The following is a 12,556-nucleotide window of genomic DNA, read 5'->3' on the forward strand; positions in this document are numbered from 1 at the left end:
ACATCAATGATTTCGGAGAATTCATAATAAATAGAATAGTTAAACAAAGTGCTCTTATCGAGCTCTAGAGCTAGCTTGACACAGCTAATTAAGATTCAACTTAAAGACTTGAAAGAGCTTCTCTTAAAATAGAAAGATGATGATAGTTCTAGGCTCCTATCATAGCTCCCTATTGGCCACTGGCTGGAGTGCATGGGTGTGGCAGGAGAAGAGGACGAGGGGATGGAAACAAACAAAGAATTTTGGTCAACAATGGCGCATTTTTGGCTTTTAGTCCAAGAACTTTGGTCCAGTTCCCTATCGGTGACACCTACGATTGAAGCAATTTTTCTGAGCTGAACAAACAAGAACTCAACCTCAACAACTCTCCACCAAGAATGAACTTCTGCTCCAGAGAGGGAGGAGCTGTACTGGTTCAACGTGATTGAACATCTGATTTCCCTGATCTTGAAAAGACTTTTGAGACTTCATTCCTATGATCCACCTTTGGACCCCCCACACTGCACTAAGAACTATGTCTGGGATGATGATGAACCTGATTATGAAGACAAATGGCACGATCTGGTCGCAAACATGAACTTGACTCTTGTCTGCGGTGACATTTTTTGTGGTCCTGATGGTGTGGCTGCTGAACTAACAACTGAACAAGGTTCTCTATGCTCTCTGACACTTCTGTCCCTCGTGTTGCTCTTGCTGTGGTTGCTGGTGGAGAAGCTAGGTTCTATATATTATATATATATATATTATATAGATATTATAACAGGGCCCTGAGACATGATTAAGAAATGCAAAGTTGTTTGTGATTTGACGAAAAAGCAGACAAATATAGCATGTGAGAGACATGATATCTTCCTGAGTCTAAGATGTAACAGTAAAAAAGTTAATCCCAGAATAACATCCTCTGATTGCTCCACTCAGAGCTATGATGAAAGCAGCCTTAAGGCACTAAACAAAAACTTGTGAGGTCGACTGATGCAGAATTTTATTTTAACTAATTATAAGTGACTCTGTCTAGAGCTGCTGACTTGTCACCTCCAGACTAGACTATAGAGACTAAACTATACAGATTATACTAAACCACTCCATCTTGATGTGAGTGAAATTTATGATATTGTTCTTTGGGAATCAGACTAAAATAGTGAAAATGGTAAAAATAGAGACTGAAACACTGTAAGAAGGTCAAAGAAAAAAGTTTCTCTCTCTTCTCCATGAAGTCAAAACATACTGATAATTTGAACTCTCTGCTAACTTCAAGGTGTATTCAAATAAAACACATGACAAACTTTAACAGACATCCACAGACAGACAACGATTGGAATACACAACTCATGACACACACACAATATCCTCATCATCACCTGAAAAGATTCATAACTGACCTTCTCATACATTCTGATCTTATCCTGTTAGAGGTGGTGTTGAGAAGCTCCTCAGTGAGGGAGAAAACAGAAGCCACTGTCCACTGCAGACTTAAATATATCATCCTTCTTAGAAGGTGAACAAGAAACATGAACATGTGTAAAGATAAAGACGTGACGAGCATACTTTTCAATTTATATATGAAAAAATGTAGTTTTAGGAAAGTACTCTTTGGACATGTGGTGAAATAGTTAAGATGTGTAAATTACCAAACACAAGAAATCATGATTTGAAAAATACAACTTACCTAAAACTAATAGGACTTTACTTAATGCTAAAAGAAGGAACATATTGGTATATATATGTATATATATATTTAAAAGGACAATCAAATGGGCTGGAAATTGTCCAAACATTCGAGAAATTTCAAATAACAGAAAATATCTTGTTATGATTAAAACATATTTTCAGAATTAATCATTTTAAGAACATGTATTTTTTAATAAATTAAAATAGAATACTTTTATTTACATCAATGGCATGATACCATAGACAATATGAAAAGTGAAACTTGGAATTAAGAATTAAATTGATTAATTAAAAAAGTTAAATAAGAAATGGAAATATGTTTCTAAAGCTGCTTCTAATGTTCTAGGCAACTATAAACATTAAACAAAATATAAAGCAGAGAAAAGAATTGACTGAAAGAATGTAAGAAAAAATAAATAAATGATGCCTTCAGAAAAGAAAATATTGAATAATATATTTAGAAACTATAGAATCATATCAATCTTTAAATTACCTTTGTTAAAGATAAATATACCTTAAATCTAAGTTGATCAAAAAATAAGAACTAGAGCAAGAGATTGATGGAAAATAAACAAGTTAAATTCTAAAATTGAAAACATATGGACTTGCAAGTGTAATTTATTGAAGGAATTGAATTATATTAGTATTGGAAATGAATAATTTTCATTTCATTTTATTTATTTATTTTTATTTTGTCATAAAGTAAGTCTTTTATTAATTGATTAAACTTAGGTCCAGAAATCCAACAATAGAAATTCTTAAATAGAAAAAACACAAGTACATAAATAAACGACTGCAGAAATGGTTGCACATAGTCATTTTTTCTATTTGATATTATCCATTTACTTTAGCAATAGACTTTCAAACCAAATCTAGGAGGAATAATAATGATTCATCTGAGAATATTTTTTGTAGCTAATAATTTCATATAATTGAATAAATGTATTCATAAATAAATTTAAGAGAGTTAATACCAAGAGTATTATGATTAATTAAATGATTTGAAGATAGATTTGGATATAAAGTTTGTCAAGAAAACATTTTTTAAATACAAATAAATTAGGTTATTTTATTTGTCCCTCAGGGTGAGGACTTAGAAAGATACTTAGCTGGATAATTGGTTTGTTACATGTTTGGTGATTCTTGTTGCACGGTTCTGCCGATCAACACTGCTGAAGGGAGCTCTGTCCAGATTCATTCAATTAGTTACAATTGTTCATGTAGAAAACAGCTCAAGAATAAGGTACGACTGTGTTTGACTATCTCTTTGACTTAGGTAGTAAATAGGAAGGGGTTAATTTTGTCTGCATGAAGTAGTATGAGTAAATTATGAATATCAAGTATGATTTAAAGATGTATTGTTTCTCATTTGTCTAAAGAATGCGATGCTGTTCATTCTTTCCTATGTTGCAGGACGAGCTCAATGATGCTCTGTTGACGAGGGAGTACGTCAACAACACCTCACATGAAGAGCCCACATCCAAGTCGCCGAAAACGGGGCTGCTGCTTTCTTTTTACCTCGTTAAAGAGGTTTTTCAAAGAAGTGGATACTGGCTCCATATCAATATATATTTTAACAACATCTCTACTTCAAAATAGACTTATTAGATTTGAGTTACTTAGTGTGAATATGTTTGTTTTGATGATTTGGCATTCAATTACTTCAGTTTTAATTAATAACATAATTTGGAATAATAATTATTATATATTTTTTTTGAATTTTTTCTTTTTTCTTTTTTGTGATTTGAGAGAAATGCTCATAATGTATACTTGTTTTCATTAAATGAATCTGTGTTTCCTCTGTTGCTTTCTCTCCAAATGTAATCTTTGTGTGGCACTATACGGATGATAGTTTAGCATGTTTAGTTTGTGATAAGATTCGCGATTATTTGTAATTAGACTTGTCTTTTGTTGTATTGCATCATTAGTTCATGATGCAATCAGGGGGAATGTAAGGAAATTACAACTTTACTGTAATCAATCATCTAGATTTAACACACATTTCAAATAGTCACTTGATTAACTGATAATCTTTCATATTTAATTCATATTAAATAATCATTGTCTTGCATTGCATTCACTTGAACTAAACTCAGGTTCACAACTCACAGGCCGAGGTCACAAAGCCTTCCACACACACAGAAAGATTAAACAATCCCAGATTCCAGGAAGTCTCTGGACACCTGTTTGAGAACTCACACTGAAGGACACAACAGGCCAGCAAGTCGCTGGGAACAGACAGATTCTAGAAAACAACAACCTTTGGTAAGTTTCCACTACGATCACGTGCGACGGCCATCTTAGAATCAAGTGTTTACAGTTACTGACCAATCCTACATGTACATTTGACTAGAGGCGTTAACCTGAATATTCTACTATAAAGATCCACCATTTTGTCTGATCTCTGCGTTCTGACATTCGAAGACGTCTGCGATAGATCTCTCTGCTTGCTAGCGCCCGTGTTCACGTAAGTTTGTCTCTGACTTTTGCATAATTCACTAAAGGAGCATTTTTCTTAAACTCATCCATGTGTCTGTCCTTCATTCCACCACCACGTACCAGGCTGGGGAGGGGTCGGTTCATCGGAACACAAAATCCCCACATGTTCGTGGATATTACACTGGCTGAGATGTTCTTATTATTTTATGTTCAAAGTTGAGTTTGTACATGACAGCAATAATGTGCACTCATGTTTAAAACGATTAAAACTGGAGTCCGTTTCTGTCGCTCCAACACGACGTCACGTCCGGGTCTTAATACTTTGCTTTATGGAGATAAAAAGGTAGATGCAGAGTGTACGGGTCCAGGAAAGACGGTCCCGCACTGAAGAACATCTCTCTATATTTAAGGGAAAGTTTCCTGTCCAGGGGGTCGTCTCTTCCGGGGCAGTGGTTCTTTCAAGTTTATTCATTGCTGTGTCTCAAATCGCATACCAGCGTACTCAAAGTTAGTATTTTTAGTGCGTTAGTGCGTCTCAATTCTAAGTATGCGAAATTTAGTGCGCCATGCACACTAAATTGGCGTACTAACACGCCCACAAAACTGAGCATGGTTCGATGGACACTAACCACCCTAAACAGCCGCCATCTTAATGACGTTTTAAACGGAAGTTATGTCATATATAAATGCATAAATATTCATATACTTACAGGTGCAATTTCAGCAGCAGTAGAAGGATGACAAGTCTTCGGTGCTGATACCAGCTTAAATATCTCACGAATATATCGATTCTCATATTTTTCTTTATTTCTTTTTCCAAACTTGTAAAACGTGCTGCCAGCAGGTGTCAGCGATAGCGTTCAAACAGCTGGCTGAAACATCGTTAAATAGAAGTTGTTATATAATGAATTAATGTTGCACTCATTATTATATTGCACCCCGGAACCTTTGTGCCTTTATCTGTGTTCTCTACGGGCGGGTTTTCGTGTTGCACCGCCTACGGAATGAATGGTCAATGCCGGGCTGTTGTACGGCGATCTCTTCCCAGTAAAGTACCCTATCTAAGTGTGCGTGCATCATTACCCTCGGGTTACCACAGAAGTAGAAGAAGAAGCTGTCATGTGATTTCCGGTTAGTGTGTAGCGGCAGTGTTTGATTTGAGACATACTATCTGTGGAGAATTTGCGTACTAGTTAGTACGTACACTAAACTGTTGCATACTAACTTCTAGCATACTAAGAGTAGTATGCCATTTGAGACACAGCAACAGACACAGAAGGGAGCAGCTCTACTTCATATTGGTGCTCCGCCCTCTAACCGCTTCGCTATTGGTTTGGTATCCAGGACGAATGGGGTCTGTCCGAGGCAGTGGCAGCCGAGATATGGTCTCAGTTCGGTCACCTGGTGGCAGACCTCGTTGGTCGGTCCAAACCACGAACGGATTCTCCGCCCCCTCCAGCCAGTGGCGCCACTCCTCCAGAGCCCCCTTGATGGTGAGGAGCTCTCGATCCCCCACATCATAGTTCCGTTCAGCGGTAGTGAGCTTGCGGGAAAAGAAGGCACAGGGGTGAGTCTTGCCATCTGCAGTGCATCTCTGTGACCGGACCGCGCCCAGCCCAGTGCTGGAAGCGTCAACCTCGACCAGGAACTGAAGACGGGAATCAGGTTGCCGGAGGACAGGGGCAGAGGTAAAGCGGCGCTTGAGCTCCCGGAACGCCTCCTCGGTGGCCGGGGACCACCGGAAGGGTTGTGACTCAGAAGTGAGACTGTGTAAAGAAAAGCAGCGAGAATTGAAATTATGGATGAAACGCCGGTAAAAATGAGAAATCCCGAGAAACCGTTGCAGGGCTTTGCGTGTATCGGGGACCCGCCAGTCGGAGACCGCCTGTACCTTGGCGGGATCCATTCAGCTCTACCTGGGCTGATGATATAACCAAGGAATGAGACGGTTCTGACATTAAACTCTCACTTCTCTGCCTTGACAAACAGTTGGTGCGCGAGAAGACGGCTAAGGATGCTGGCGGTGGGTCCGTTCGTCCTTGGAAAAAAAAAAACTGTACTGTACTGGGAATTTAAATTTTTATAGGTTTTAGCTTGATAGTGTCATTATTCAATAGCATGCTTGTTTCACATTTATTAGTTTCACGCTCTCTAATAAAAAATTGTCAAAATTAAAGAAAAAAGTATAACATGAAATCATTAGTATCATAATCATAAATTAGTGTTTCACGAATGGTGTTGATAACTTTTGCTTACTATGATGGAGCCTGTGTAGTACTTTAGATCGAATCAGACTTAACCGAGCACAACTTGATTTACCATTCCATTCTTTATCCCAGAATGCATCAGATAATTTGAAGTTCACCCTCCTACTTCAACTTAATTATGGATAAAAGAGATTTAGGAGGAGACACAAGATTATAGAAATTATTTCAGGCTGCGAATAGATTGGGTGATAACTATGCCAAGGTATTCAAACTGTAATTTTGATATCTTAAAAGTAAGTAAGTAAGTAATTAAGTAAGTAAGTAAGAGCCACTCCAGCATGTCTTCAACCTCAGTCTACGGCTGGGGAAAGTACCAACTCTGTGGAAGACTTCCTGTATCGTTCCAGTCCCTAAAAAGATCCGACCAAGTGTGCTGAACGATTACAGACCGGTGGCACTGACTTCGCAGCTGATGAAGACACTGGAGCGGCTGGTCCTCAAACATCTCAGGCCACAAGTCCAGCACGCGCAAGACCCCCTGCAGTTTGCCTACCAGCCAGCAGTTGGTGTAGAAGATGCCATCCTTCACCTCCTGCATCGGACCTACTCCCACTTGGATAAAGGAAGCGGTTCAGTGAGAATCCTGTTCCTGGACTTTTCTAGTGCCTTCAACACTATCCAACCCACTCTGCTGCAGGACAAACTGACTAAGATGCATGTGGACCCTGGTCGGGTCTCCTGGATTAGGGACTATCTTACTGATCGACCACAGTATGTCAGGCTGAAGGATATCAAGTCGGACACTGTGGTGTGCAGTACAGGAGCACCTCAGGGGACAGTACTGGCCCCTCTCCTCTTCACCATCTACACTTCAGACTTCTGCTACAACTCAGAGCTGAGTCTCGTCCAGAAGTATGCTGACGACACTGCCATTGTTGGATGCATCAGGGACAACAGCGAAGACGAGTATAGGAGTCTGATAAGTGACTTTGTGGACTGGAGTGAGAGGAACCACTTGCAGCTGAACACCTCAAAGACCAAGGAGCTGGTCTTGGACTTCGGGAGGTCCAGGACAAAGCCACGTCCAGTGTACATCAGAGGCGACGAGGTGGAGATAGTGGACAACTATAGGTACCTCGGTGTGTGGATGGACAGTAAACTGGACTGGTCCTGCAATACAGACCATGTATATAAGAAGGTTCAGAGTAGACTGTACTTTCTGAGGAGGCTTCGATCATTTAACATCTGCAAGAAGCTCCTCTGCATGTTCTACCAGTCTGCGGTGGCCAGTGTCCTGTTCTATGCTGTGGTGTGTTGGGGTGGAAATGTGTCCAAGAGGAGGTCAACAGGTTGGACAGGTTGATCAGGAGGGCTGGCTCTGTGGTTGGGATGAAGCTGGACTCACTGGTGACAGTTGCTGAGAGGAGATCATTGAACAAACTACTGTCCATCATGATGATGACAGTCATCCTCTCAGCACTGTCATCAGTGAGCAGAGAAGCAGAATGAGTGCACGAATGCTCCTACCCAGGTGCAAAACAAATAGACTCAGGGACTCATTCCCTCGGGCTATTAAATTGTACAATTCTGAGTTCGGGGGCAGGAGTGGAGTGAGAGTATCTGGATGTTCTGTTCCATGTTAGTCTTTGTATCCTTTGTCTTTGTTGTTTTTTATGTATTATTTTTTATTGTTTATGAAAAATTGCTGGCTACTGGAAAAAACAATTTCCCGGAGGAGACCTCCTGAGGGATCAATAAAGTTTTACCTTACCTTACCTTACCATCATTTTTATTTTTATAGCGCTTTTCCAGACCAGGGTCACAAAGTGCTTAAACAATCAAAACAATACTCAAAAAAGTACATACTTTAAAGATCAAGATAATACTGAGAACAACACAGGAGTTCAAGAAATTCAAGAAAAAGCCTGAACAAATACAAACGTCTTAAGATGTTTCTTAAAGGAGTCAGTAGACTCCATCAAGAGCAAAGAGAGAGGAAGATCGTTCCAAAGCTTAGGAGCAACAGCCTGAATAGATTTCTCTCCTCTGGTCCTGAGCCGTGTGCGTGGAACCATAAGTAGATTTTGATCCACAGACCTCAGAGCCCGAGCTGGGGTGTAAGTCTGGATCAGATCAGTGATGGAAGGTCTGACCATGAATAGATCTGAAAGTAAGAACCAGAATTTTAAAGTTGATCCTGAAAGAAACTGGAAGCCAGTGAAGAGTTTTAAGGACCGGAGAAATGTGAGTTCTTCTACTAGAGCGGCTCAGAATTCTGGCTGCAGAGTTCTGAATCAACTGCAGACGAGACAGATCCTTCTTGTTAAGACATGAAAACAAACTGTTACAATAGTCCAGACGAGAAGGAACAAACGCATGGATTATAAGATCCAGATCATGTTGTGTCAACATTTTCCTAAGTTTAGAGATTTTTCTCAGTTGAAGGAAACAGTTTCTGGTTAGTTTTCTACAGTGTTGAACAAGAGACATGTCTTTATCAAATACAACACCCAGGTTTCTCAGGCTCAGTTTGACAGACTGACCTAAGTCACCCAAGTACTGACTCAACCCTGGAATCTTATCATCAACAATCACCAGTGTTTCAGTTCTACGTCATTGGTGCTCCGCCCTCTAACGGCTTCGCTATTGGTTTACCCCGAGGCACCGCCTCGTCTCTGAGAAAGCTTATTGAACTCGCCACCCAGCAGGGGGCAGTCCACTTCCTATAAAGGCGGGAAGCACCCGCCGCACTTTCTCCTTTTTCAACTCAACGAGAAAGCTCCTGACAGTGGAATGTAATGATGGCGAATGAATTTTGAAGTGAACCATGTGTGCACGAAGACTCCCTGAAGAGGAGACACACATGTCTGCTTCGTTTGCCTAGAGGCCCAAATCACACATGATGATTATGTGGCCTTCCGAGCGCTTCCCACGGCTTTTGATGGGAAGCGTTCGAGGCTTGTCGACCCACGCCGCCTCAGATCATGATTATGATCAACACAGGACTGCCATGTTGTTTAAGAAAGCAACATGGCAGTCCTGTGAGCTGCACTCGACAAGCTCACGCTCCAACGTGTTGGGCCCTGATGAGTCGAGCTGAGTCGTCCATCGGTCATGAACAGACGTCGACTAGGAGGACGACTGGCTCGCTGCATGGAGTCGACCATGGGGTATGCGAGAGCGATCAGGTAAGTATCTCTTGCAGGCCACATGGCCCTCCTGCAGCGCACTCGACGGGTTCACTTGAGAGGTGTTAGTGTGCATGTGGCTCCGCCTGTGAGTGTGACGTATTCACAGGCGTCATTAGAGACTTTCGCCGCTAATGCTAAGCTAACATGCTCCGCCGTTCATAGGTGTGTCTTCATAGGTGCACTTCAGCTCCGGGTTAATTCTCCAGCACATTCCTCCACATCGCGGGTTTTGTCAGCTCCGGTGACACTAAGAAGTGCTCAGGGAGTTGGGAAGACTTCCGGGGGGGGAAGGGAACACGCACGACGCGCATCTGAGGTGTCTCACGCGCACTTGCGCTTTTAACAAGTTCATAGCTACCCGCCCGTTTCGCATGTTGACGGTCAAGAAACTGCAGTCCAGGAGATTGGATGACATCTATCGACCTGACCGACGCGTACTTTCACATACCGATAGTCAAGAGACATCGAAAGTACTTGCGTTTCGCCCTCGAGGGTCGGGTGTTTCAATACACTCGACTCCCGTTCGGCTACTCTCTGGCACCCAGGACCTTCACCAAGTGTGTGGAAGCGGCAGTGGAGCCATTGAGAGTGAGTGGGGTAAGGATCTTGACCTATCTGGACGACTGGTTGATCCTTGCCAGGTCAGAGGCAGAAAGTTACGCTCACACACAGAAGGTGTTGAGCCATATTGCCACCCTGGGGTTCACAGTGAACCTCAGCAAGAGCGCTCTGACTCCAGTTCAACAGTTAGTTTACCTGGGGGTACTGTTGAACTCGGAGGAGGGATACGCGCGCCTCCCGGACGTGCGTATCCAGCCCATTCTCCGACTGACAACACAGTTGCTGGAAGCTCGGTGTCACGTGACAACAGCAGGCACTGTTATGTCCCTCCTGGGGCTCATGGCAGCAGCCCACACGGTTGTTCGGCTGGGCTTGCTGCACATGAGGGAGCTTCAGAGATGGTTTGGTCGTCTCAAGCTAGACCTCAAGCGGGAAAGAGGTCGGAAAGTGCGCCTTCCCGCTCGGGTTTTGCAGGACATCCAGTTTTGGAACTCTCTAGCCAACCTCAGGCGGAGAGTTCCATTGGGTTGCGTCCTTCGTTACACTCAAGTGTTTACAGACGCTTCTCTGACAGGTTGGGGAGGCACCTCGGGTCAGGCCTACGCCAGTGGGGTCTGGAGCAGTCCGGTGCTCAGACACATAAACTGGCTAGAGCTGAAGGCGATTCACAATGTCCTGCTTCACCTCTCTCCCCAACTGTCACGGTCCAACGTCCTAGTACTATCCGACAGCTCCACCGTCGTGGCGTACGTAAATCGCCAAGGTGGAGTCAGATCCCCAGCCCTTCTGAGTGTGGCAAAGAAGATTTGGCTGTGGGCAGACTGTCACCTGCTTTCGCTCAGAGCTCAGCACATACCGGGCGAGCTGAATGCAGTAGCGGACAGACTGTCGAGGGGGGCCGTCCAGGACGAATGGGGTCTGTCCGAGGTAGTGGCAAGCGAGATCTGGTCTCGATTCGGTCACCCAGTTGCGGACCTCTTCGCCAGCAAGGAGAACTGCAAATGCCCTCTTTGGTTCTCCCTCAGGGCTTCGGATTGCCCCCCACTAGGCGTGGACGCTTAGCCCATTCGAGGTGGCCGGTCGGTCTACTGTTCGCCTTCCCTCCTCCGTGGCTCCTTCTCCCCTTGATTCGGTGGGCGAGGCGGGGGGGGCTGAGGTTGATTCTAGTAGCACCAGACTCCCCGTGGGCGCTCTGGTTCCCAGAGCTGGTGCGCATGGCGGTCGGGGCCCCGTGGGCCATCCCTTGGGGCCCCGCTGCCCTGTGTCAGGCAGGGAGGGGACTCTGACAGCGCCCCCGGTGCTGGGCCGGCCTCTCAAGGTGTGGCTCCTGCACGGGACGAGCTGATCGGGACTTTGGACCCGGACGTTCTCCACACGCTGGAGAACGCCCGGGCCCCGTCAACACGCAGGCTTTATGCCTCAAAGTGGGGGATTTCTCCCGCTGGTGTTCAGACAGGTCCTTGGACCCCAGCTCTTGTTTGGTCTCCGCTATCCTGTCTTTCCTGCAACATTGCTGGATAACGGGCGGACTGTGGCGACACTGAGAGTGTTCGCATCAGCCATAGCGACGAGGCATGTCGGTTTTGAGGGTGCTTCGGTTCACACCCACCCCTTGGTGGCGCGTTTCCTGCGGGGTGCCTGCAGGCTTCGACCTCCTGCAAGGCGTTCCAGCCCTCAGTGGGATCTCCAGTTGGTACTGGACTCTCTCACAGGCCCGACCTTCGAGCCTCTTGACCAAGTCCCACTGGATATCTTGTCTTTCAAGGTATCGCTCCTTCTGGCACTAACAACCACGAAGAGAGCAAGTGAGCTTTGTGCCCTCTCCATTAACCCTGAGTGTCTTCCTCTGGCGTCGAGGAGTCTTCAGTGTCTTTGCGTCCTAACCCAGCGTTCCGCCCGAAGATTCTGAGTTCCTTGTTCCGGGCGACGACCTTCACGCTGCGGGCCTTTCACCCGCCGCCCCACTCGGACCCGGGTCAGGAACGTCTCCACCTGTTGTGTCCAGTGAGGGCGTTGGCCTGTTACTTGCGGCGGGTGGCCGTGTTTAGGCGCTCTGATGCCCTCTTTGTCTGCCACGGTATGCCGACGGGGAGAGGCGGTCTCCCCCCAGAGGTTCTCTCATTGGGTGAGATCGGCCATTATCCGGGCCTACCGCCTCAGTGGCTCTTTTGCGGGGTGTGGCGGCAGAGGATATCTGCTCAGCTGCTTCTTGGGCGTCCACGTCTACCTTGCTAAGGCCTATCTCTTCGACGTGACGGCGGGATCAGTAGCTCATACGGTTTTGAGCGCTGCTGTGCCCCCCCTCGAGGCCCACGGCTCCAGTGGACTTGGATCCTGGGCCGGTGGGGCCCTAGCGATGCTGCTTCAGGAGCGGCGTCCAGCTGGGGGTACATTTATCCCGTCAGGCTTCGCCTTTTGGGTAAACCAATAGCGAAGCCGTTAGAGGGCGGAGCACCAATGACGTAGAACCCCTGAGTTATCTATCATAAC

Source organism: Callionymus lyra, chromosome 2, assembly GCF_982586985.1.
Source record: "Callionymus lyra chromosome 2, fCalLyr1.hap1.1, whole genome shotgun sequence".
In the NCBI taxonomy this organism is placed as follows: Eukaryota; Metazoa; Chordata; class Actinopteri; order Syngnathiformes; family Callionymidae; genus Callionymus; species Callionymus lyra.